The 24569-nt window shown below is 44.5% G+C and overlaps 1 pseudogene; it reads left to right on the top strand.

Moving 5' to 3' along the window:
* The first annotated feature begins 776 nt into the window (after positions 1–776).
* Positions 777–23855, top strand: LOC142150408 (olfactory receptor 11A1-like; annotated as a pseudogene).
* The last annotated feature ends 714 nt before the right edge of the window (positions 23856–24569 follow it).

Here is a 24569-nt window from a genome sequence, read left to right as displayed (position 1 = left end):
TCTCGAGTGTCTCAATGTTTGGTTAACAAAGTGGTTTTGTTCATACTAAGTACTCCAGATGTGTGTACATTTAATCAGTACCCTGTAATCTGAGAAATGTATACCATTACAGGGGCGAACGCAGGATTTATAAGGGGGGTTTCCGCCCCCCCCACGGAAAAAAAAAATAATTTGCGAGAGGGAGCTACTGCAGCAGCTCCATTTCGGTGAGTCTGAATTCTACAGCAGCTGCGGCGCTGTCAAGCAGCATCCGTGGCAGTGCTGTATTATACTACAATACAGCACTGCCGCGGACGCTTCTTTGACAGCGCCGCGGCTGCTGTACAGTACCGTTGGTTCTCGGAGGGGATGGGTTTCTGGAAAACCAGAAACCCCCCCTGCGTGCGCCACTGCATTACACTGATTATGCCTTCAATATAGTTTGGCATATGTTTTTCTTTTTACTATGAATATAATGGAAATATCATGTCTCTGGTCGCTTTCTAGGAAATATCTCAATCTGAATTTTCTCCACCAACAGCATTTAGCATATTATTGGGGCTACCTAATGATTAGTGTGGGACAAAAAGCTTTGAACTCTGGAAATGAAATAGTTGCAATTTAAATATAATGAGAACTCTAGGAGTGTGGTTTTGTGTCGCTTTAGTAATTGTATTAATGTTTTTTTTACTTTTCCTTTACCTCATATTTAAAGTTTTTTTTTTTTTTAAGAGAGAGAGCAATATGGTATTGGAAAAAGAATATACTGTATATATATATTTTTCCAGCTCCTGTTAATGGTGATCGCAGAGAAGCAGGTCAGGCAGGTGAGTGCCAGACACAAATATTCAGTGCTCAAATTGCAATGTATATATTGAGTTTATACCATTGTGACAGTATTAATGCACTAATTACAGCCTCTCCAATCTATGGCATATGCACTTGATGAGTTTCACAATGGTCTGAGTTTGTACTCATAGAGAATGCAGAACTTATAGTAAAGTACAAAGTATATATATTATTATTATATATCAACACAGTATCACAGGTGTTGTCCATTCATCATAACCAGAATATTGTGTGTTTCTTACAGCGAAATGGCCCAAGTGCTGTCAAACTGATTCCTCAATAAAACATGTTCTTTAATCAATCTGTTCTGGTCGTCCTGTTTGTATGTCCCACATAAAATGAATAGGAAACAGCAAAATAAGTTCCGTTAATCAAGGTAAGATAGGACTCAAACCTGTACACTCATTATCTTCTGATGCCACCAGCAGCAGTTCTAGTAGTGTTGGAAACCTTACTTATCACTTTTTACCAGATTTTATATCATCTGAGACAGCTGCCAGCTAACAGCGAGGTATATAGAGTAGAGCACAGGATTAGTAGAGATTGCTACTTTAGCCACCTTAAGGGTACAACATGTAGGGGGTCATGTAGAGTTGGATGCTTTTTATAACTGCACATTCACAGTTGAAAAACTTATGTCACATTCTGCTCTCAGACTGAGACTTATCTCCCCCTGGTACATCTCTATGCTTAGAGCGGTGGAACGAGAGAGGTAGTCAGAGGGCAGGAGTAGGCATAGTACAGTAAAGGCACGTTAACGCTCCTTACCTACTGTGCTGGCTGGGAAGTAGATGTAGGTACACCTCTAAGATCCGTGATGATGGTGATGATGATGATGGGCATTTTGCGTACTATTTTAGATATGCTCTGCTCAAAGTATTAAGTACGGGACGCAATTTACGCCTATGCTGTAAGCATTGATTGTGTCCAACTCTGCATAAGACTCATAGTGTACAGTTCACATAAGCTCTTAGTAAATAGGGCAAATTAAGACAATGCACAGCATAGTTACAGTTAAAATAATTCTCTGCACATAACTTTCTAACAGACGTGTGTAGATGTACATCCTATTAGACCAGTGTTTCCCAAACCCAGTCTACATACCAGCAAATAGGACATTGCCAGTGGAGAGATGGCTCCTCATGAGCTAAGTGTTAAAATAGGAGAGGTGAATATGTCCAAATGAAGCATACAATAGTTAGTTAAGCAGGAGTGATAGAGGGAGTAGTTGGTAAATGGGAGCATGAAAGGCAAAGTGTAAAGGTTATAGACAGATATTGCTGAAAAAAAGGGGTTCTGTAAGGTAAGTGTAAGGTAAGTGTAAGTGTGGTTTAAATCACACAAAACAAGCAGCAGTAAAAAGTAAGGTGCAAAAAATATACTGAAAAGTAGATGAAACTACAATGGTAGATGAGATAGCATGGGTTGCAATCAGTTCAGCAGAGAGTGCCGTGGCAGTGCTGAAATCAGATACATTAGGAGGAGGGTAACAAAGATTCACAGGAGAGTGTTGGATGTTGTCCTCTTTTAGCATTTTTTCAGGTAAAATATTTCCAACTTGTTCACCTCCTAATGAACACCTGTGTGACCCTAATTATGTTAAATCTGCATGCCCACTTCTAACAAAAACAAACTTAGAAGAAATCCACAAAACAAAACTAGTTAAACAACCTAACACTGACAAAACAGCCTATGAAATATCCAATTGGTTGGAGAACAACATTTTATGCACCTCAGCAAAAATTTATGCTAGGTCACTAATTCAATTCTGTTTTTTTAACAGACCACTACACCCCGATTTGAGATAATTCCTCAGTCTGGTGTATCTTGGAAGACATACCAGGGAGTGTAGGTTTTAGTTGGACCTCCCGTTGGTGTACGATGACCAAAACTTTGACCTGGGGATCCTGTTCTGAGCCTTTCACTTGATGGATTTGGATGAAAACTTCAGACTGGTATTATTGGATCCCAGATGTCATACCAAGGGGTTGAGGTCCCAGTTAGACCTCCAGTTGGTGTACAATGGCCAGACCTGACCCGGCGAGCCTGTTCTGGGCCTTCTACTGGATGGATTTTGCTTGTGTGCCTGTCCTGTTATGCATTTGGACTCCTCTGCACCGATTGGGATGAAACCAATGCGAGGTGGTCCAGTTGGATCCTCTGCGGTTTTTAGTGTGGTTAGGGCCCCAGTCAGACCAACCTCTGGTGTACACTGGCCAGAACTTTGACCCAGGGAGCCTGATCTGGGTCTTCCACTGGATGGATTTGGATAACATTTAATATAAAAACTAAAATGACACTGGGCAGTCACCTAATGGGTGTGCCGGAAGAACTTCTAAGCTGCTAATCATTCTTAAAACGTTGATAGTTGCATCAAATTCATTGTTAATGATTTAAACACGGGCTACGCTACATATACAGGCAACTATATATATATATATATATATATATATAAATTAGTTTTTTTCAAAATCACCTCACCAGACCCCTCACAAGGGGCCTGATTCATTAAGGATCTTAAATGAAGAGGATCCTTATTTCAGTCTCCTGGACAAAACCATGTTACAATGAAAGGGGTGCAAATGAGTGTTCTGTTTTGCACATAAGTTAAATACTGACTGTTTTTTAATGTAACACACACATATCAACCTTAAATTTCAGTGTACAAATAAGCTATCAAGTATTTGTGTGTTACATGAAAAAAACAGTCAGTATTGATGTTAGTAGAAGAATTTTATATTGGATTTGTTGAAAAACAGGCAACCAATGTAGAGACTGACAGAGTGATTCAGCAGATGTATAGCAATTTGCAAGGAAACTAAATATAGCCACTGCATGCAAAACAGATTTGTAGAGGCTCGAGTCTGACTTTGGGAAGACCAGTAAGGAGGGAATTACAATAGTCGATGCCGGAGATGATGAGTGCATGAATCACAGTCTTTGCAGTGTCTTGTGTGAGATATGTGTTTTTTAGATGTATGCAGCATGATGTAAATATAGAGTTGAACAAAGGATCAAAGGATAGTTGCGAGTCAAGGATTACACCTAAGCAGCGAGCTTGCGGGGTGGGATTTATGGTCATATTGTGTCATGGTTGGCTTACAGGAAATTGATCCATAGGCTTTGCTGAACATGGCTAAGCCCACCCATGGGCGCGGAGTCTAACAGACAGGTGGTTTTCACCAGGAACCCCCGCAAGGAGGTATGGCCTTAGCTGCACCAAGTCTGCAGGTCACGGTCCCGTGAGTGAATGTACAGCAGAACGATGTGGGGGAGCCAGGTGAAGTGGATGGAGACGATGGAGTCCACAGATGAGTGGTATAAATACAGGCACAACAATAATATAGGCTGATGGTTAGCAGCCAATGAGTCACTAGGAGAATAGGTGTTCTGTGGTATACAACGAGAGGACAGAGGCTGTCACTATGAAGTACTCTGGACATGGTAATCGAAGTACTGGAGCAGCAATAGTTCAACACAGCCAGAGGCTGAAGGCTGACTGGAGTGGTGGAGGTAACTCATAGTAACAGCTGATGAGTCCCAGATGAAATAGCAGCTCTAAACGGTAGTGAAGAGAGAATTGAAGCTGCCACAATAGAGTATTATTATTATTATTATTAATTTTTATTTATAGGGCGCCACAAAGAATCCGTAGCGCCGTACAAGGACAAACAATGGCACAGTACAAGGTGAAACAGCACAGTACAAGTAACAGTAAGCACTATAACTCTGGGGGCTCAGGCACAGTATGAAAGAGAGGGAGGGAGGGGAAAAGTGAGTATAGGCAGGTAACTATGGCCCAAGAGGGTGGGCACGGATGACAGGTTGAGAGTCACTGAGGGGAGCGGAGAGAAGCGAGAGGAGACAGAGGGCAGAGGGACTGAGAGGAGGTGAGCTGAGTAGCTGGAGAGCGCAGTTAAAAGTGATGGAAACAGAAGGTAGGAGAGCCCTGCTCAAAGGAGCGAACAATCTAAAGGGAGGGGAAGACAGACAGACACATGGATGAGACGGAGAGACGGGAGAAACGGAGACGGAGTCGAGGAAGGGGGAGAAGGGAAGAAGGGATGAGAAAGAGAGGTAGCCGACCGGTGGGAGTTTAGGCATGAGACTGGAAGGCTTTAAGGAAAAGGTGGGTTTTTAATGTTTGTTTGAAAGAGGACAGATTAGGGGAAGTTCTGATGGAGTGGGGGAGCTTGTTCCAATGGAGGGGAGCGGCGCGGGAGAAGTCTTGGATACGTGCATGAGAGGCGGTAATCAGAGGGGAAGAGAGGCGACGATCGTTGGACGATCGCAGTGAGCGGGAGGGAGTGTGAATAGAGATAAGGTTAGAGATGTAGGGAGCAGTGGAGTTGGCCTTGTAAGTTGGCCTTGTAAGTCAGAGTGAGGAGCTTGAAAAGGATTCTGTAGGGGAAGGGGAGCCAGTGAAGGGCTTGGTAGAGTGGGGATACAGAGGTGGAATGGCGAGAGAGGAAAATAAGCCTAGCAGCGGCGTTAAGTACAGATCTAAGGGGAGCGAGATGAGAGAGGGGGAGGCCGATAAGGAGAAGGTTGCAGTAGTCCAAGCGGGAGATAATCAGAGAGTGGACGAGAGATTTGGTGGCATCCTGGGAGAGGAAGGGCCGAATGCGGGCAATGTTGCGAAGCTGGAAATGGCAGAATTTGGTGAGAGAGTGAATGTGAGGGGCAAAGAAGAGAGAGGAGTCGAGGATGACACCTAGGCAGCGGAGTTGGGGAACAGGGGAGATAGATGAGTTGTCAACAGTGATGGAGAGGTCAGAGGGGAAGGGTTCAGTTTTAGCAAGATTGAGTTTAAGAAATCTAGAGGACATCCAGGAGGAGATGGCAGAGAGGCATGCGGATACCCTGGAAAGAAGGGAGGGAGAGAGATCAGGAGAGGAAAGGTAGAGTTGAGTGTCATCAGCATAAAGGTGGTACTTGAGGCCAAAAGAGCTGATGATTGCACCCAGAGAAGAGGTGTATATTGAGAATAGTAAGGGTCCAAGGACAGAGCCCTGAGGGACCCCAACTGGAAGGGAGGAAGAAGGGGAGAGAGAATCAGAGGTGGAAACAGAGAAGGAACGGTCGGCAAGGTAAGAGGTGAACCAGGAGAGGACGGTACCGGAGAGGCCAATGGACTGAAGGGTGTGAAGCAGGAGGGGGTGGTCAACGGTGTCAAAGGCCGCTGAGAGGTCGAGGAGAATCAGGAGGGAGTAGTGGCCCATGGCTTTAGCCGAGAGGAGATCGTTCGTAACTTGAGCCAGGGCAGTTTCAGTGGAATGGAGGGGACGGAAGCCTGATTGGAGAGGGTCAAGGAGGGAGTGTTCAGAGAGGTAGGTGGAGAGACGGTTGCAGACAAGTCTCTCGAGTATTTTGGAGGCAAATGGGAGTAGGGAAATGGGGCGGTAATTAGAGAGTGAGGTGGGGTCAAGATTAGGTTTCTTGAGAATGGGTGAGACGAGAGCATGTTTAAAGGCGGAGGGGAAGATGCCGGTGGAGAGGGACAGATTAAAGAGGTGAGCGAGGTGGGAGCAGGTGGAGGCAGAAAGGGAGCGAAGAAGGTGAGAAGGGATGGGGTCCTGGGGGCAGGTAGAAGGGTGGAAGAAGAAATGAGAGAGTGGACTTCCTCACCCGAGGTGGGGCGGAAGGAGAGAAGGAGTTGGTGGCTAAGGGGAGAGGGGGGGAGAGTGGAGGGGGAAGGAAGGGCGAGAGGGGGGGTGGCGGAAGAGTGGGTGGAGGAGGAGATTTCAAGTCTAATGGCCGCGATTTTAGAGGAGAAAAAGGAGGTGAAGTCAGTGGCAGATAAGGAGGAAGGGAGGGGGGGAGGTGGGGGAGACAGGAGAGTGTTAAAGGTAGCGAAGAGGCGGCGGGGGTTGGAGGACTGGGAGGAGATGAGGAATTTAAAGAAGGATTGCTTAGCGAGCGAGAGGGCAGAGCTGTAGGAGGAGAGGATAATCTTGAAGTGGAGGAAATCAGCCAGGGAGCGAGATTTTCTCCAGTGGCGTTCGGCAGTACGAGAGCATTTTTGGAGGAAACGGGTAAGTTTGGAGTGCCAGGGTTGGGGATTGGAGCAGCGAGATGGAGATGCTAATAGAGGTACTGGAGCAGCGATAGTTCAACACGGCCAGAGACTGAGAGCAGGCTGGAGTAGCGGAGGTAACCCGGGTAACAGCTGATGAGTCACAAATGTAGTAGCGGCTCTGAGTGGTAGTGGTGAGAGAACTGAAGCTGTCACGATGATGTACAATGGAGATGGTAAGTGAGGTACTGGAGCAGCGAACGTTTAACACGGCCAGAGACTGAGAGCAGGCTGGAGTAACGGAGGTAACTTGTGATAGCAGCTGAGGAGTCACAGGTGTAATAGCGGCTCTGAGTGGTAGCCATGAAAGAACCGGAGCTGTCACAATGAAGTACACTGGAGATGGTAAGATAGGTACTGGAACAGCGATGGTTTAGCACAGACCACAAACTCAGAGCAGACTGGAACACAGGCAAACCACAAGGAGAAGAGGAAACAGAACAACAGGCTGCAGGAAATGAGCTTGAAGAACAGGCATCAGACAGGTGAATCCAGGAGGTTTAAATAGTGCTCCAGAAGTGCTTAGCCAATGAAAAAGAGGGAGGAGGTCCTGAAGTGCAAAAGGCGTGCACCTGCACAGATCTGAATATAGCTGAATGAATGAACTGGAGAATGTCTGATGCTGGGACATGGCAGTTTCCAGATGAATGGACTGCAGGTAACGAGACAGGTACTATCTGTGGGACCGGAGCGTTACATATTGTCAACAGAAATAGAAATGTCAGGCAGTAAGCTTCTATTGTTGGGTGGGAATATTATTAATTCTGTTTTTGAAAGATTAAGCTTGAGTTGGCGAGAGGACATCCAAGATGAAATGGCAGAAAGACAGTCAGTAGCGTGAGACAACACAGATGACGAGAGATCAGGAGAGGATTGATAAATTTGTGTATCATCCGCATAGAGATGCTACTGAAATCCAAAGGAGCTTATTAATTTACCTAGAGAAGTGGTGTAGATAGAGATTAGCAGAGGATCTGGAACTGAGCCTTGTGGTACTCCAACTGATAAAGGAAGCGGAGTGGAGGTTGTTCCAGAGAAATTAACACTGAAAGAGCGATTAGATAGGTAGGATGAGAACTAGGATAGGACAGTGTCTTGAAGACCTAGGGATTGTAGCGTTTGTATGAGGAGAGAGTGGTCAACAGTGTCAAATGCAGCAGAGAGATACAGGAGAATTAGAAGAGAGTAATCAGATCATTGACAACCTTGGTCAGTGCAGTCTCTGTGGAGTGTTGAGTGCAAAAGCCTGATTAAAGAGGATAAAATAGGCTGTTTGTAAAAAGGAAACATGTGAGGTGACTGTAGGCATTTGGAGGGGCCTGGGAGTTGAGAGATGGAGCAGTAATTTGAGAGAGAGTTAGGGTCAGAATTTTGTTTTTTTAAAATAGGAGTAATCACTGCGTCCTTCAGTAGTGATGGAAAGATACCAGTAGAGAGAGATAGATTACAGATTTTAGTTAGAGGTGGAATGAACAAAAGAGACAGGGACCTACCAATTTGTGAGGGTATGGGATCAAGAGGACAGGAGGTAGAGTAGGAAGATAAGAAGAGAGTAGAAACTTCCGCTTCATTTGTGGGATCAAATGAAGAGAGAGTGTCAGAGGATGCTGGGAAGGAATTGAGCTGATTGCTAGTTGAGGGAGATGATACCATTTCAAGTCTGATCTTATCCATCTTGTCCTTAAAATAGGAAGCAAGGTCTTGGGCTCTGATGGTAGTCGAAGGGTTTGGGGTGGGAGGATTAAATGTGTTAAAAAGGCGTTTGGGGTTAGAAGCCTGAGCATAAATGAGAGATTGAAAGTATGCTTGTTTAGCAGTGTGCAGAGCACTTCGATAGGAGTGGTAGATAGCAGTATACACGCTGAAATCATTAGAGGTACAAGATTTACGCCAGTGACTTTCTGCTTTACGAGAAAGTTTGTGCAGATTTCATGTTACTTTAGTGTGTCTCGGTTGCCAACAAATTGTACGTGGAGTGTGAAGATTCGCTGGAGCCACTTGATCAAGGGCAGTTGCTAGGTTTTGGTGAAAATGAGGAACTGCCATATCAGGAGAGAAAAATGTAGAAATTGTGGAGAAAAGTTGTTGCAGATAAGTGGAAAATTGTTGAAAATCAATAGAGTTAATATTCCTGCTGGTATAAGGAGGCTTGAAAGAGTTTGACAACAGGGTGTTTAAAGAACTGGGAGTGAGCAAGTAACTAATAAGGTGATGATCTGAAAGGGGGAAAGGAGCGTTAAGGAAATCAGAAACTGAGCATAGTCTAGAGAAAACAAGATCAAGACAGTGGCCATACTGATGAGTAGCGGATTAAATCTACTGGGAGAGGTCAAGTGAAGAGGTTTAGAGAGAGTAGTTTGGAAGCAGCATTGGAACGTGGATTAGCAATAAGGATGTTGAAATCACACATGATGATGGTGGGGATGTCAGAAGATAAAAAGTGTGGGAGCCATGCAGAGAAGTGTTCAAGAAATTATTGGTGTGGTCCAGGAGGGCGATAGATCACAGCAACACACATAGAGAATGGGTTGAAAATCCTAACAGCATGTACTTCAAAAGATGTGAACGTGAGTGATGGAATATTTGGTAGAACTGTGAACGTGAACTGTGGGTAGAGAAGTAGTCCAATCCCACCTCTTTGTCTGCCTCCAGGTCTGGGGGTGTGGGTGAAATGGAGACCACCATGTTAAAGGGCTGCAGGTGAGGCAGTGTCTAATTGCGTGAGCCATGTTTCTGTTATTGCCATAAGGTTGATGTTTTTTGAGAGGAAGAGATCATGAATGGAGGTAAGTTTGTTGCAAACAGAGCGTGCATTCCAAAGGGCACATTTAAAGGACTTTGGAAGAGAGGAAAGACAGGTGATGCGTTTGAGGTTTGCTGGATTTCGGTAGTGTTCAGATATATTTTGGTGGCAGAAGTGAGGGGGACCAGAATTAGGTGATATATCACCAGCTAATAGAAGCAGGGAGGGAGAAAGATAAGAAAGATGATTGTAAGATGTGTGTCCTTTTAGTTTCAGGCAACAGGGTGCGGCTGTTATAACTATTGAATTTAAATAGGAAAACAGTTCATGAGTGTTAAGTAGAGCTGAGTGAAGTAATGAAGGGGCAATGTGGACAGAGGTGTGTGTTGCAGGACAGGAGAAGGAGGATATAGTTCTGAAGATAATGTCATGAAGGAAAAGAAAGAAAAATAATTTGGCAAACATTGGGATTTGGAAGGCAAATAGCAACAAATACAGGAATTAAAAGATTTACCAATTTGTAATTTCCTGTGCAATCAGAAGTAGCAGAGTATGGCTGCAGCAGATGTAGATTATTTCTAGAGGTCTTCAATTGTTGTTCAATGTTTGTTCAACTGTTTTGTTTAACTGTATTTTCTAGACACTTTGTGAGAAAAACACTTAGTGCAGAAAGCACACATCTGCCCCCACATACGTCTCCCCCCACATACGTCTCCCCCAGACTAGATGGTAAGTCATTACTTTCACATAGGAACGGGTTCTTTTCTGTAATGATGGCTCAGCTATGAATCACCTTACCACATGAGGTGGTTATATGCAATTTATTGTTACAATTAAAAAATTATTTGATGCCGTTCTTACAATAAATTATATATTTGGGTACAATTAATAGAGGATATTATGTTGCATTTATCCTACATCTGGATCAACACCATCAACAGAGCATTTCTAAATGGTTGAACTTGATGGACTGTTAAGCTCTTCCTGGACACTCTGTTGGGGGCTAGCGTAATTGTAGTGGTCTACTAGGTGTCAAATAGGATACATTTTCTATGGACAACGTGTCAAAAAGAACCCTGGCTAATACACAATGGTGAAAAATAAAAAGAAAACAACAGCTACTTGGCAATCAATCAGAATCAAGTAACATCAACCCCACTTGTTCCCCCATCTTGGGATACCCTTCCTCTCTCCATCTGTGTCCTAGCCCCAGCACACCCTTACACATTAACCCTGCCAATCAAATCCAATTTTCCACACTACCTGCTTTTCCTTTCTTTTGGCCCTCTGGAATGCCAAATCCATCTGAAATAACCTGACATGTTTATATACAACTCTCTTAACCTCCTTGTCATCAGCAAAACCTGTTCTCTTCCTCTGACACCACTTTCCCTGCTGCTCTGCTGTTTGGGCCTTTCTTTCACCCACACCATCATGCCTGGTAATCATCTGGGGGACAGGGTGAGCATCCTCGTTTCCTTCAATTGCACCTTCCATGTCATCTCTCATAGCGTTCCTTTCCATTCTTCTCCTTTGAGGTCCACTCCACCCACCTTGTCTACCCTATTCATCTCACTGTCACAGTTATTCACCACATCCCTAGCCCCACCCCCCCAATTCAATGATAACTTTGCTGCCTGGCTCACCTACTACCTCTCTTCAGATCTTCTCTGTATCATACTGGACTACTTTAACATCCACATTGATAATCCCTCTGTCCTTGCTTTCATCAGACTTCTTGCTCTGTTTTCATCTTTTAGTCTGTCACAATGGAGCTTCTCCCCCACAGATTGTCTTGGTCACTCCCTTGACCTTGTCTTCTCCCAACTCTGCACTCTTTCTGAATTCTCCAATTCTCTATTCCCACTTTCTGACCATTATCTACTCTCCTCCACCTTCTCTTCATCTCTTACACCTCTCCCCTCTCTCTCACTAGGCGTAATCTTGGTACTCTTGCTGTCTTTTTCTCCTCCCTTGAAACTCCTCTCTCCTCCTTAACTACCCTGGCCTGTCCCAACCTGATGGCCCTCCCTCTACAACCACACCTTCTTTTCTGCCCTTGCCTTTTCTGCCCCCTCCACCTATGTTTGCCTTCGTTGTTCCAGACTCCAACCTTGGAAAAAATGACATTGGTCCTTTAAAAATGCTCATGTACTGTTGAATATCACTTAAGGAAATCTTGCGCCCTGACAGATTTCCTTCATTTCAAGTTCATCCTCTCCTTCTACAGATCTGCCCTCTCAGTAGCCAAACAATCCTTCTTCATATCTCTCACATATTATCTCAGTCATCTAACTCCCATTTCCTCTTCTCCACTTTTGATTTCTTGCTTTGCTCTACCCCTCCTCCCCAAAACTCCCATCCTCCCTTACTGCCACTAACTGTCCATTCTTTACTTATGTCCTCATCCCCCTCAACCTGCCCCTGGATCCCATTTCCTCCCGCCTCCCTAGACTCATACTCTATCTTACCCTCTATGATCGGCCAGCCACCGTCACCTCACCTACCCTCTGGTAACCACATCTCACTCCTGCATTCAAGATTTGTCCCATGCTGTACTATTTTATGGAATGATCTCCCTCGTTCTATCAGATTAAACCCTAGACTGAAAATCTTCAAAAAGTTTTTTTAAGACACACCTGTACATGAATGCCTACCATTCCACTGTCTAACCTGTCCTCTGTCCTCCTTACCCCGTGTCTTCATGCACCTTCTTCACAAACTCAAAATATTCCTCACCCTTATTCATCCACAACTTCTTGTACCACCTACTGTTTTTTATCCATCCCATTGGATTCATAGTTCCATTATACTGGCTCACCACTATGTGTCTCCTGTCTGTCTGCCCGCTTCCTTCCTTCTCCTCCTGTTACCTTTGCCTTCAGCATCCCAGTTTCATTTTGCACCTCGCCACTAGGCTCTTGTCCTTGGTCTCCCCACCTCCCTTGTCCTCGCACCTCTATCACTGGCTCTGATCCTGTTAGTTGCACCCACACTCCTGGAAACAGGTTCAGCTTCCTCTAGTCCATTCCCTACCTCTCCTCCTCCTTTTCTTGTTTCTAAGTGTTCTGGGAATCACTCATACCGTATTGCCCAGTGTGTCTGTCCATAAATGTGTTGGGATTTTAGCTAGAGCTTGAATTTTTTTAATTGTACTGTTGTATTTCGCTCTATGCTGTCTGTACAGCACTCCGTACTCTGTGTTGCACCCTATAAAATAGGATTATAATAATATAGGGTGTTGCTCCTTATTCTTTCAATTTTTTTGGGGTGTGTGTATGGAATTGCACTAAGGATGAAGGATCCTAAGTATGAAGGACTCAGTGACCCCTTTGTCCTTATTACATGAGAGTTTGATCCACATATCTGATTATCTGATTAACGTATTGAAATGTGCTTCAACTACAAAACCAACATAAATCAGGTGCTGGCATATTAGTGACACACATTGAAAAAAGAGAACAAAGTATATTTATGTGTGTGTGCATAATTAAACTTGTAATGTATTTATTTGTGTAAAGTATTGAATGGATAACATGTTTAAGCATGATTTAGCATTTAATGAAGTATTCCTAAGGGTCTCTGATTATCACATATTTTTAATGAAATGTGTTTATTTTCAGAGTCCCAATGCTGCATCTATCTCTCCCTCAGCAAGCAGTAGTGTCTTAAAAAGGCTGAAGAAACATGCAATTGTGACAATTTGACACTTTCTCACGTCCTGTAAGGCAGATAGTTGTTCATTTTTGGGATAGGGCACAATAGCTAAGTGGTTAGCACTTCTGCCTCACAGCACTGGGGTCATGAGTTCGATTCCTGACCATGGCCTTATCTGTGTGGAGTTTGTGAGTTTGTGTGAGTTTGCTCCGGTTTCCTCCCACACTCCAAAAACATATTGGTAGGTTAATTGGCTGCTATCAAAATTGACCCTAGTATGTCTCTCTGTGTGTGTTGGGGAACTTATACTGTAAGCTCCAATGGGGCAGGGACTGATGTGAATGAGTTCTCTGTACAGCGCTGTGGAATTAGTGGCGCTATATAAATAACCGATGATGATAGGTAGTTTGGACTTTTTTTGTTTTTTTACATATTCTGAAGACCTGTCCAAAACCAGTCTAAATAACAACTGAATCTTGGAAGTACTTGGATGGAACATATTCTCTCTGAGATACAGTAAGAAAAAGCATACAGAGTAAATGTGTAATGAGAAATAACATTTTATTAGTTACAGGAGAACAAATGAAACAGTGTTTGGTTAGACAGTGGTAGACCCTTAAAAAACTACATATTTTACTTGAACAGTATACTAACAAAAAAATAAGCAAAACAGAAACACATCGAAATAGATGGACACATCATGATCTATTAATATGTTTACAAATAATCCTCAGTTTTTAATAGTGTTAAAACAGATTTGACTCCAGTTTTAATAGATATGCACACTTTTAATCTGCATTACTTACAGCCCAATTAAAGAGTATTAAATCCAAATTTGCTCCTCATATTCTGATAGAGTTTTCATTTTATTTGAAGTTAATTTCAAAATGAATTTAATTTAGTTATAAACTAATCCAGCTAAAGCAAGCAAATTTGCTCCTTGACAAACCATGTTGGGATGTAAGGGGTGGAAATAGCATTTTTATTATGCAGGAGAAATACTGGCTGCTTTTACTTGTAGTACACCGGACATTATTATTACACTGTGATTTAGAGTTGAGCTAGGACCCGCCTCCCTTCCGAACTCTAAATATGCCTACACACTTTTATTCCTAAATCTGATTGAGGCCCAAAGTCTTTTTACTAATTAATATAAAAGAGAACAGGTAATAATGAATAAATACAATGTACATACACAGATAACGACCCATCTCAAATAATTAATTAAACGAACCAGGCAGTCAAATGATTAAAGTTAACTCTTTTCTGCTATTAAGTTCTATATGTTGCCTTACAGTGGTTGTACTGCCAGATAGAGATTTAATTCTAAACTTGCAGTGTCATTTTAATTATTTTCATAGTTTAAGAATGCATCAACCACCACATAGGAATATCTTCAAGCAACAGATTGTTATGCTTAATGTTGTTTATTTTTTATTAGATGAATTCAAAAGAAAATCTGACAGTTGTTAAAGACTTCTTTCTTCTTGGGTTCCAAGATCTTCACAACTTCAAGTTTCTGCTCTTCCTCGTTCTCGTTTTGGTGTACGGGGCCACCTTAGCCGGAAACTTTCTGATCATCACTTTGGTTATAACCACTCGTCAGCTTCACCATCCCATGTACTTCTTTCTCGGTCACTTGTCCTGTTGTGATATTGTCCTCACCACAACTATTTTCCCAAACACACTTTATGTAATTGTAAAAGATGGTGTCTCAATTTCTGTTGTTGGCTGCATTATACAGTTATTTATTTTTGGTGTCTCCTCAGTTGCAGAATGTCTTCTTCTCACCGTGATGTCATATGACCGGTATTTAGCAATATGTAAGCCGCTGTTATATTACACTATAATGAATGTGTCACGGGCACTAGGAGTCTTTACCCAGGGATCACCAGGTGGTAGGCTTACCAGAGCAATGTAGATGGTAATAGGGTACTCTGGTAGCTGGGTGATCACGGAACAGGAAACAGCAGATGATGGGATGCTCAGGAAAGTCTATGACTAGCAGCACTGGTAATATGGAGGTAATAGTACACGAGGAACTGTAGGACAAGGACACGTGAAGGTAGTCAGTGGTCTGCGATAGCAAGTTGTACCACTGCTATAATGAGGGGGAATGTCCAACAGAAACGAGGAGGTGATGAGAGTCAGCGGTCTGCGGATAGCAAGTGGTACCGCTGTCTGAGTGAAGGAATGGAATCCAAGTGGAGGTATCCGGGGAGTCAGTGGTCTGCGATAGCAAGTTGTACCACTGCTATGTGAGAGGATACTGGAACAGGTGATACCGGAAACAGGGATCAGTAGTCTGCTACTAGCAAGTTGTACCACTGAATATATATGTGAGGAGGTGCACGGGGAGAGACTGCAACACAGGATATACACAGGCACCTTATACACGATCCACAGTAACATGCACAATATATATAAATGACTGAACAGGTCTGCAAATATAGAAAGTCTCTTGAAGTAGTCCAGCACAAGTTAACACAGTCAATGATGGCAATAGACTCAGCGGATAGCAGACTCCAGAGGAGAACCAACACAGTCCAGCAAGGTATGCAATACACCAGCACAGTCAATGAAAGGTATGCATACCGTGGTTCAGAAGCAGGCAGTCAGATAGGAGTGCAGCGATACCTGAGCGGCAGAAGGCCGGCTGGATGAGAAGTCCCAGAATAGATGAGGCAGCGGTCTAGTAGGTGCAGCGCACAGATAAGTAGACCAACAGGGACACGAATCCACAGGAATCAGTAACACGTGGAACTGGACTCAAGGAGGACCCAGGAGAGTGGAGATGATCCAGCAGAGGAGTAGTTGATGAGATATAAATCCAATGCTGACAGGAGGGTAGACCAGCGGGACACGTGAAGACGTGGAGAGCGGGTCAGCAGAAGATGGGTGATAGCGCGGTCAGCAGCAGCAGGACTCTGCGGTACACGGAGGTAACCAGTAGCAACCAATAGGTGTCAGTAGCGATGGAACACGGGAGAGCAGAGTAGGCCAGGAGCTGTTGATCACGGAGTGTAGCGAATGGCAATGAGAGCAGCAGTCTCGAGGAAACACAGGAGAGCTGAGGAGAGACTGCAGTGCACAGGGGCAGCGGATAGGAATCAGCTAACTTGTCACGATGATGAACACAGGCGAGTTGTAGGCTGGAGGCTGTAGTGCACGGAAGCAGCGGATAGACATCAGCTAACAGTCACGATGATGAACACAGGCGAGTGGTAGGCTGGAGGCTGTAGTGCACGGAAGCAGCGGATAGACATCAGCTAACAGTCACGATAATGAACACAGGATGTAAAGTAAAGGCTGGAGTGCACGGAGGCAGCGGGTAGGAACCAGCAAACAGTCACAATGATATGAAATAGCGTTGAAGTGGTTTGGAAGACTGTAGTGCACGGAGGCAGCGGATAGGAATCAGCAAACAGTCACGATGATACAGTTGATGGTAGAAGTGGTATGGGAACCACAGTAGTAGAAGTGGTTTGGAAACCACAGAGGTAGAAGTGGTTTGGAAACCACAGGAATCAGCAGCGCTGAAAACACGAGGAATACAGGAACACCTTCAGAGACTCATAGGGAATGAGACTCCAAGATCAGGCAACGTGGTGTTGACCACAGGTGCTTAATATAGGGAGTGTTGCCTGATCTGCCAATTGAGTTAAAGGGACATACACTGAAGTATAGGAAAGGGCTGCGCATGCGCAGACCCTCAGGATGGAGGACGGCCACGGTTCCTAAATGTCCGGGAAGAGGCACTCACGGTCCGGTGAGTGACAGTACCCCCCCTTTTAAAGGTGGGCACAGAACGCCTGGAACCGGGCTTGTCCGGATTTTTGGAGTAGAACTTCTTCAAAAGGGCAGGAGCATTAAGATCTTCAGCTTTGATCCAAGAGCGCTCCTCAGGACCAAAGCCCTTCCAATGAACGAGGAAACGGAGGACTCCTCGCGAAATTTTTGCGTCTAGTACCTCAGTAATCTCGAAATCCTCCTCCTGATGAACTTGAACTGGCTGCGGAGCTGAGGGAGGATTTGAGAAACGGTTGATAATAAGAGGTTTGAGTAAAGACACATGGAAGGCATTAGAAATCCGAAGATTCTTAGGAAGAAGAAGTTTCACACATACTGGATTGATTACTTGAATGATCCTATATGGACCAATAAAACGAGGGGCGAATTTCATAGATGGAACCTTCAAACGAATGTTTTTAGTAGATAACCAGACACGATCTCCAATTTTTAGTGGTGGAATAGCCCGCCTCTTCTTATCTGCGAAAGATTTATATTTGATAGATGTCTTCTTTAAACAGGTTTTGACCTGAGACCAGATATTTTTAAAGGTCTGACAAGCAGTCTCCACCGCAGGAACTTGGGTGGGCGGGAGGGCAGGAAATTCCGGAAAAGACGGATGGTGACCGTAGACCACAAAAAATGGAGTTTTGGATGATGACTCATGGTACATGTTGTTATGGGCGAATTCAGCCCAAGGAAGCAACTCTACCCAGTTGTCTTGATTGGCTGAAGAGAACATCCTTATAAAAGTCTCAAGATCTTGATTGACACGTTCAGTTTGTCCGTTAGATTGCGGATGGTAAGAAGATGAGAGTGCTAATCGTATGCCCAAGGTTTTACAAAGGGCTCGCCAGAATCTGGAAACGAATTGTACTCCTCTATCCGACACAATCTCAGAAGGACATCCATGGATACGGAAGATCTCTTTAATGAAATGTTCAGCCAGAGTAGACGAGGAAGGCAAACCAGATAGAGGAATAAAATGAGCCATCTTCGAAAATCTGTCCACCACCACCCAAATAGTGTTATGATTCTTACTAGGTGGTAAGTCAGTAACGAAATCCATACTAATATGGGTCCATGGTTTGGACGGAATGGGTAGTGGTCGCAGCAACCCTGCTGGAGTTCTGCGGGAGGATTTGAACTGGGAACATAGCTCACAGGAAGCAATGAACTCTTTGACGTCTCTCCTCATTGAGGGCCACCAGTAACTTCGAGAGAGAATCTCAAAGGTCTTGTGTTCACCGGCGTGTCCAGAAAAACGAGAGGCATGGAACCACGAAAGGATTTTCCTCCTTAGAGTAGAAGGCACGAGGGTCTTCCCAAATGGTAGCGTTTTGGTGGATGAAGCAGCCAGTGAGATACATTTGGGGTCTAGAATGGTATGGTTGGAAACCTCTTCTATATCAGAGGACGTCACAAAAGCTCTAGATAAAGCGTCAGCTTTTTTGTTCTTGGCAGCTGGTTTGAAGGTTATTATTAATTCAAAACGGGAAAAGAAAAGAGACCATCTTGCTTGACGAGGGTTCAAGCATTGGGCAGACTGGAGATATGACAAGTTCTTATGATCCGTGAAGATCGTCACCGGATGGCGAGCTCCCTCCAATAAGTATCTCCATTCCTCTAATGCAGCTTTGATAGCTAGTAACTCCTTGTCCCCGATAGTATAATTCTTCTCTGCGGGCAGGAGGCCCCGAGAATAGAAGGCACAAGGATGGAATTTTTGCTGTTCCGAGCGTTGAGAGAGAATAGCTCCTAAGCCCACATTAGAGGCATCTACTTCCAGGAAGAAGGGGAGTGTCACATCAGGCTGTCGAAGGATTGGAGCCGAAGAGAAGGACTCTTTTAGTGTTTGAAAGGCTTGAAGAGCCTCAGGTGACCATTGCTTAGGATTAGCCCCCTTCCTAGTCAGGGCCACAATAGGAGATGCAATGGAAGAAAAGTCTTGAATGAAGCGTCTATAGTAATTGGCAAAACCTAAAAAACGCTGGATAGCACGAAGAGTAGTTGGCTGGGGCCAATGTAGTACAGCATTCACCTTGTCTGGATCCATCTTCAGGCCAACTCCGGAAACTATATACCCCAAGAATGGAATCTGAGGTAATTCGAATGAACATTTTTCTAATTTACAAAACAATGAATTTTTCCGTAGCCTGGAAAGGACTTCTGCCACATGTTGGTGGTGAGAAGGCAGGTCCTGTGAAAAGATCAATATGTCGTCCAGGTAGACGACGACACATACATATAATAAGTCCCGGAAGATCTCATTGATGAAACCTTGAAAAACAGCGGGGGCATTACACAGCCCGAAAGGCATTACCAGATATTCGTAATGCCCGTCTCTGGTGTTAAACGCTGTCTTCCATTCGTCACCGGAACGAATTCTGATTAAATTGTAGGCACCACGAAGATCCAACTTAGTAAAGATACGGGCTCCCTTGATGCGATCGAATAGCTCAGTGATCAGCGGAATGGGATACCGATTCTTGATAGTAATGGCATTGAGTCCACGAAAATCTATGCAAGGGCGTAAAGATCCATCCTTCTTTTTAACGAAGAAGAACCCCGCTCCCGCGGGAGAGGTGGAAGGTCGAATAAACCCACGCTGGAGGTTCTCCTGTATATACTCAGATGTAGCTTGAGTTTCAGGTAACGAGAGTGGATAGACCCGGCCCCTGGGGGGAGTCTTGCCAGGTAGAAGATCGATCGGACAATCCCAAGAACGATGAGGAGGAAGACGTTCAGACTGAGCTTTATCAAAAACATCAGTAAATGAAGCATATTGAGGAGGGAGTCCCGGTGAGGTAGATGAGATGGAAGATTGCTGTACTTTGAGAGGAATGACTTGGGAAAGGCAACGATGGTGACATTCAGACCCCCAAGACGTGACTTGAGGGGTGCGCCAGTCAATCTGGGGAGAGTGACACTGAAGCCATGGAAGGCCTAAGACAATTGGACTAGTCGTAACAGGGAGGATTAAAAACGATATTTCTTCATGATGCAGGGCACCAATCAGAAGGGTTACTGGAGACGTACTCTGAGTGATGAGACCGTTGATGAGACGTGATCCATCTATAGCCGTCACAGTAATGGGTGTTTTTAAGGTAATCACTGGTAGGGACCATTGATTTACTAGTGATTTGGAAATAAAATTTCCTGCTGCTCCGGAATCAATCAATGCCTGTGACTCAAAGGTTTTGGTAGCACAGGAAATAGTAACATCAAAGGCGCAGACTTTAGATTTCATGGAAGATGGAGAGGACTCCAGGGACCCTAACTTCACCTCTCCAGAACTAGTTAGGGCCTGGCATTTCCCGATCTCTTAGGGCAAGAGCTGAGCATATGAGTGGAATCAGCACAATAGATACAGAGTCTATTCTTTACTCTTCGTTTCCTCTCCTCTGAAGATAATTTGGAACGTCCTATCTCCATGGGAATCACAGAGGGTGAAACTGGACGAAATTGAGGGTTAGAACGAAGAGGTGCTTTAGCAGAAGTTGTTTTCTCAGCCTCTCTTTCACGAAATCTCATATCAACACGATGGCAAAGAGAGATCAGATCTTCAAGTGACGAAGGAAGCTCCTGGGTAGTCAGTGCATCTTTAATTTTATCGGAGAGCCCCTGCCAGAAGGCGGCAACTAGGGCTTCAGTGTTCCACTGAAGTTCAGAGGCTAAGATCCTAAATTGAATGACGTACTGTCCTACTGTATGAGATCCTTGTCGCAGACGGAGGATGCTGGAAGCAGCGGAGGTCACACGACCTGGTTCATCGAACACACTTCGGAATGTAGAAATGAATTTGGCACTATCTTGCAATATTGGGTCGTTTCTTTCCCACAGAGGGGAGGCCCAAGCCAGGGCTTGTCCAGAAAACAACGAGATAAGATAGGCCACTCTGGAACGATGGGTAGAAAAATTTTGAGGTTGGAGCTCAAAATGGACTGAACATTGGTTAAGGAAACCCCTACAAGTTTTGGGGTCCCCATCGTACTTTGACGGAGTAGGCAGGTGAAGCGTAGAAGCTGTAGACACCTGGGATGGCACTGGGGAAACGGAGGAAAGCACAGGAGCCTCAGTAATAGCTGTCACAGTCTGTCCAGATGTTCCTTGGGAGGTTAACGATTGATAACACTGAAGTAACAGCTGTTGGCGGGCATCCTGTTGCTCCACACGGCTGACCAGATGCTGCAGCATCTCTTTGGCTGTAGGTTCCGTATCTGGGTCTGTCATGGCCTGATCTTACTGTCACGGGCACTAGGAGTCTTTACCCAGGGATCACCAGGTGGTAGGCTTACCAGAGCAATGTAGATGGTAATAGGGTACTCTGGTAGCTGGGTGATCACGGAACAGGAAACAGCAGATGATGGGATGCTCAGGAAAGTCTATGACTAGCAGCACTGGTAATATGGAGGTAATAGTACACGAGGAACTGTAGGACAAGGACACGTGAAGGTAGTCAGTGGTCTGCGATAGCAAGTTGTACCACTGCTATAATGAGGGGGAATGTCCAACAGAAACGAGGAGGTGATGAGAGTCAGCGGTCTGCGGATAGCAAGTGGTACCGCTGTCTGAGTGAAGGAATGGAATCCAAGTGGAGGTATCCGGGGAGTCAGTGGTCTGCGATAGCAAGTTGTACCACTGCTATGTGAGAGGATACTGGAACAGGTGATACCGGAAACAGGGATCAGTGGTCTGCTACTAGCAAGTTGTACCACTGAATATATATGTGAGGAGGTGCACGGGGAGAGACTGCAACACAGGATATACACAGGCACCTTATACACGATCCACAGTAACATGCACAATATATATAAATGACTGAACAGGTCTGCAAATATAGAAAGTCTCTTGAAGTAGTCCAGCACAAGTTAACACAGTCAATGATGGCAATAGACTCAGCGGATAGCAGACTCCAGAGGAGAACCAACACAGTCCAGCAAGGTATGCAATACACCAGCACAGTCAATGAAAGGTATGCATACCGTGGTTCAGAAGCAGGCAGTCAGATAGGAGTGCAGCGATACCTGAGCGGCAGAAGGCCGGCTGGATGAGAAGTCCCAGAATAGATGAGGCAGCGGTCTAGTAGGTGCAGCGCACAGATAAGTAGACCAACAGGGACACGAATCCACAGGAATCAGTAACACGTGGAACTGGACTCAAGGAGGACCCAGGAGAGTGGAGATGATCCAGCAGAGGAGTAGTTGATGAGATATAAATCCAATGCTGACAGGAGGGTAGACCAGTGGGACACGTGAAGACGTGGAGAGCGGGTCAGCAGAAGATGGGTGATAGCGCGGTCAGCAGCAGCAGGACTCTGCGGTACACGGAGGTAACCAGTAGCAACCAATAGGTGTCAGTAGCGATGGAACACGGGAGAGCAGAGTAGGCCAGGAGCTGTTGATCACGGAGTGTAGCGAATGGCAATGAGAGCAGCAGTCTCGAGGAAACACAGGAGAGCTGAGGAGAGACTGCAGTGCACAGGGGCAGCGGATAGGAATCAGCTAACTTGTCACGATGATGAACACAGGCGAGTTGTAGGCTGGAGGCTGTAGTGCACGGAAGCAGCGGATAGACATCAGCTAACAGTCACGATGATGAACACAGGCGAGTGGTAGGCTGGAGGCTGTAGTGCACGGAAGCAGCGGATAGACATCAGCTAACAGTCACGATAATGAACACAGGCGAGTTGTAGGCTGGAAGCTGTAGTGCACGGAGGCAGCGGATAGGAATCAGCTCACGGACTTGATGAGGAACAGGTGAGTGGATGTAAAGTAAAGGCTGGAGTGCACGGAGGCAGCGGGTAGGAACCAGCAAACAGTCACAATGATATGAAATAGCGTTGAAGTGGTTTGGAAGACTGTAGTGCACGGAGGCAGCGGATAGGAATCAGCAAACAGTCACGATGATACAGTTGATGGTAGAAGTGGTATGGGAACCACAGTAGTAGAAGTGGTTTGGAAACCACAGAGGTAGAAGTGGTTTGGAAACCACAGGAATCAGCAGCGCTGAAAACACGAGGAATACAGGAACACCTTCAGAGACTCATAGGGAATGAGACTCCAAGATCAGGCAACGTGGTGTTGACCACAGGTGCTTAATATAGGGAGCGTTGCCTGATCTGCCAATTGAGTTAAAGGGACATACACTGAAGTATAGGAAAGGGCTGCGCATGCGCAGACCCTCAGGATGGAGGACGGCCACGGTTCCTAAATGTCCGGGAAGAGGCACTCACGGTCCGGTGAGTGACAGAATGTCCGATTTTGCCTTCGGCTAGTTGTTTCGTGTTGGCTTCTAGGTTGTGTACTAACCGTCATTGTTGCCATAATGATCTCTAATCTTTATTTCTGTGGTTCAAATATTCTTGACCATTTTTTCTGTGACTATGCTCCACTTGTGAAACTTTCATGCTCAGATACATAAATTTTAGAAATGGTAATGTTGATTATGGGGACTCCTGAAACTGTGGTTGAGGTCGTGTTTATCATTTCAACTTACATTTGTATTGTTGTTGCTATACTTAGAATTGCATCGGCCACGGGGAGGCAAAATGCCTTCTCCACTTGTAGCTCTCATCTTTCAGTGGTGTGTACATATTATGGAACTCTTATTTCTATCTATGCTACTCCATCCAGAGGACAATGGTTTAACACCAAGAAGATTTTATCTTTGGTATACACCGTGGTGACCCCATTGTTTAATCCAATTATCTACAGCTTGAAGAACAAAGAAATCAGGACAGCCATAAGAAAAAGTATTTGAAAACAAAGATTAAAATTTGTTCTTTTGGAGGGATTATTTTAATATGTAAACATATCGAGCCTGATTTGGAGATACACATAAGTGCATTTGCCTTGAAAAAGTTTTTTTTATATGAAATGCGTTGGTGGGAGAAAGACTGAAATTCGTCCAGGTTCCTTACCTGTTTGCAGTGCAGCTCTGATGACCCAAGACTTCCTTGAGAAGCTTTGTTTAAAGTGCTGCATACCATATATCTGGTAGGAACATGTCCTAAATCAACTTTAAATTTAAGTGTACAAATAAGCTATCTGATATTTGTGTGCTACATGAAAAAGCAGCCAGTATTTTCCTTATGTGCAAAATAATAAACAAATTTGCACCCCCTGCATTGCAACATGGTTTTGTCCAGAAAACGTACAAAATTTTTTGCTTAACTTTCCACAAGGAAGAAAGGAAAATACTTGTAATGCTGATTGATATGACATACGGAAAAACAAAGCATTTCTAAAGTGTGTGAACTCATTAATCATTCGAGGGGGGTGTTATATAGAAAATACATATCATTTTCACAATTTTTTCACCAAATGGCTCGTTGGTGTTATTTACATTAGTGCATGTCTAAAATGAAGTAATATATGGAGATTCACTATCAATAGGGTGTTAATTTGTGTTTCACAAAGGCACCTGAACACAAGTGGAAGGTAATGGTGTGTTTTGGTTACTGAATACTACACT

The sequence above is a fragment of the Mixophyes fleayi genome, chromosome 4 (genome assembly GCF_038048845.1).
Source record: "Mixophyes fleayi isolate aMixFle1 chromosome 4, aMixFle1.hap1, whole genome shotgun sequence".
In the NCBI taxonomy this organism is placed as follows: Eukaryota; Metazoa; Chordata; class Amphibia; order Anura; family Limnodynastidae; genus Mixophyes; species Mixophyes fleayi.
This window is presented reverse-complemented; position numbering and strand designations above follow the sequence as displayed.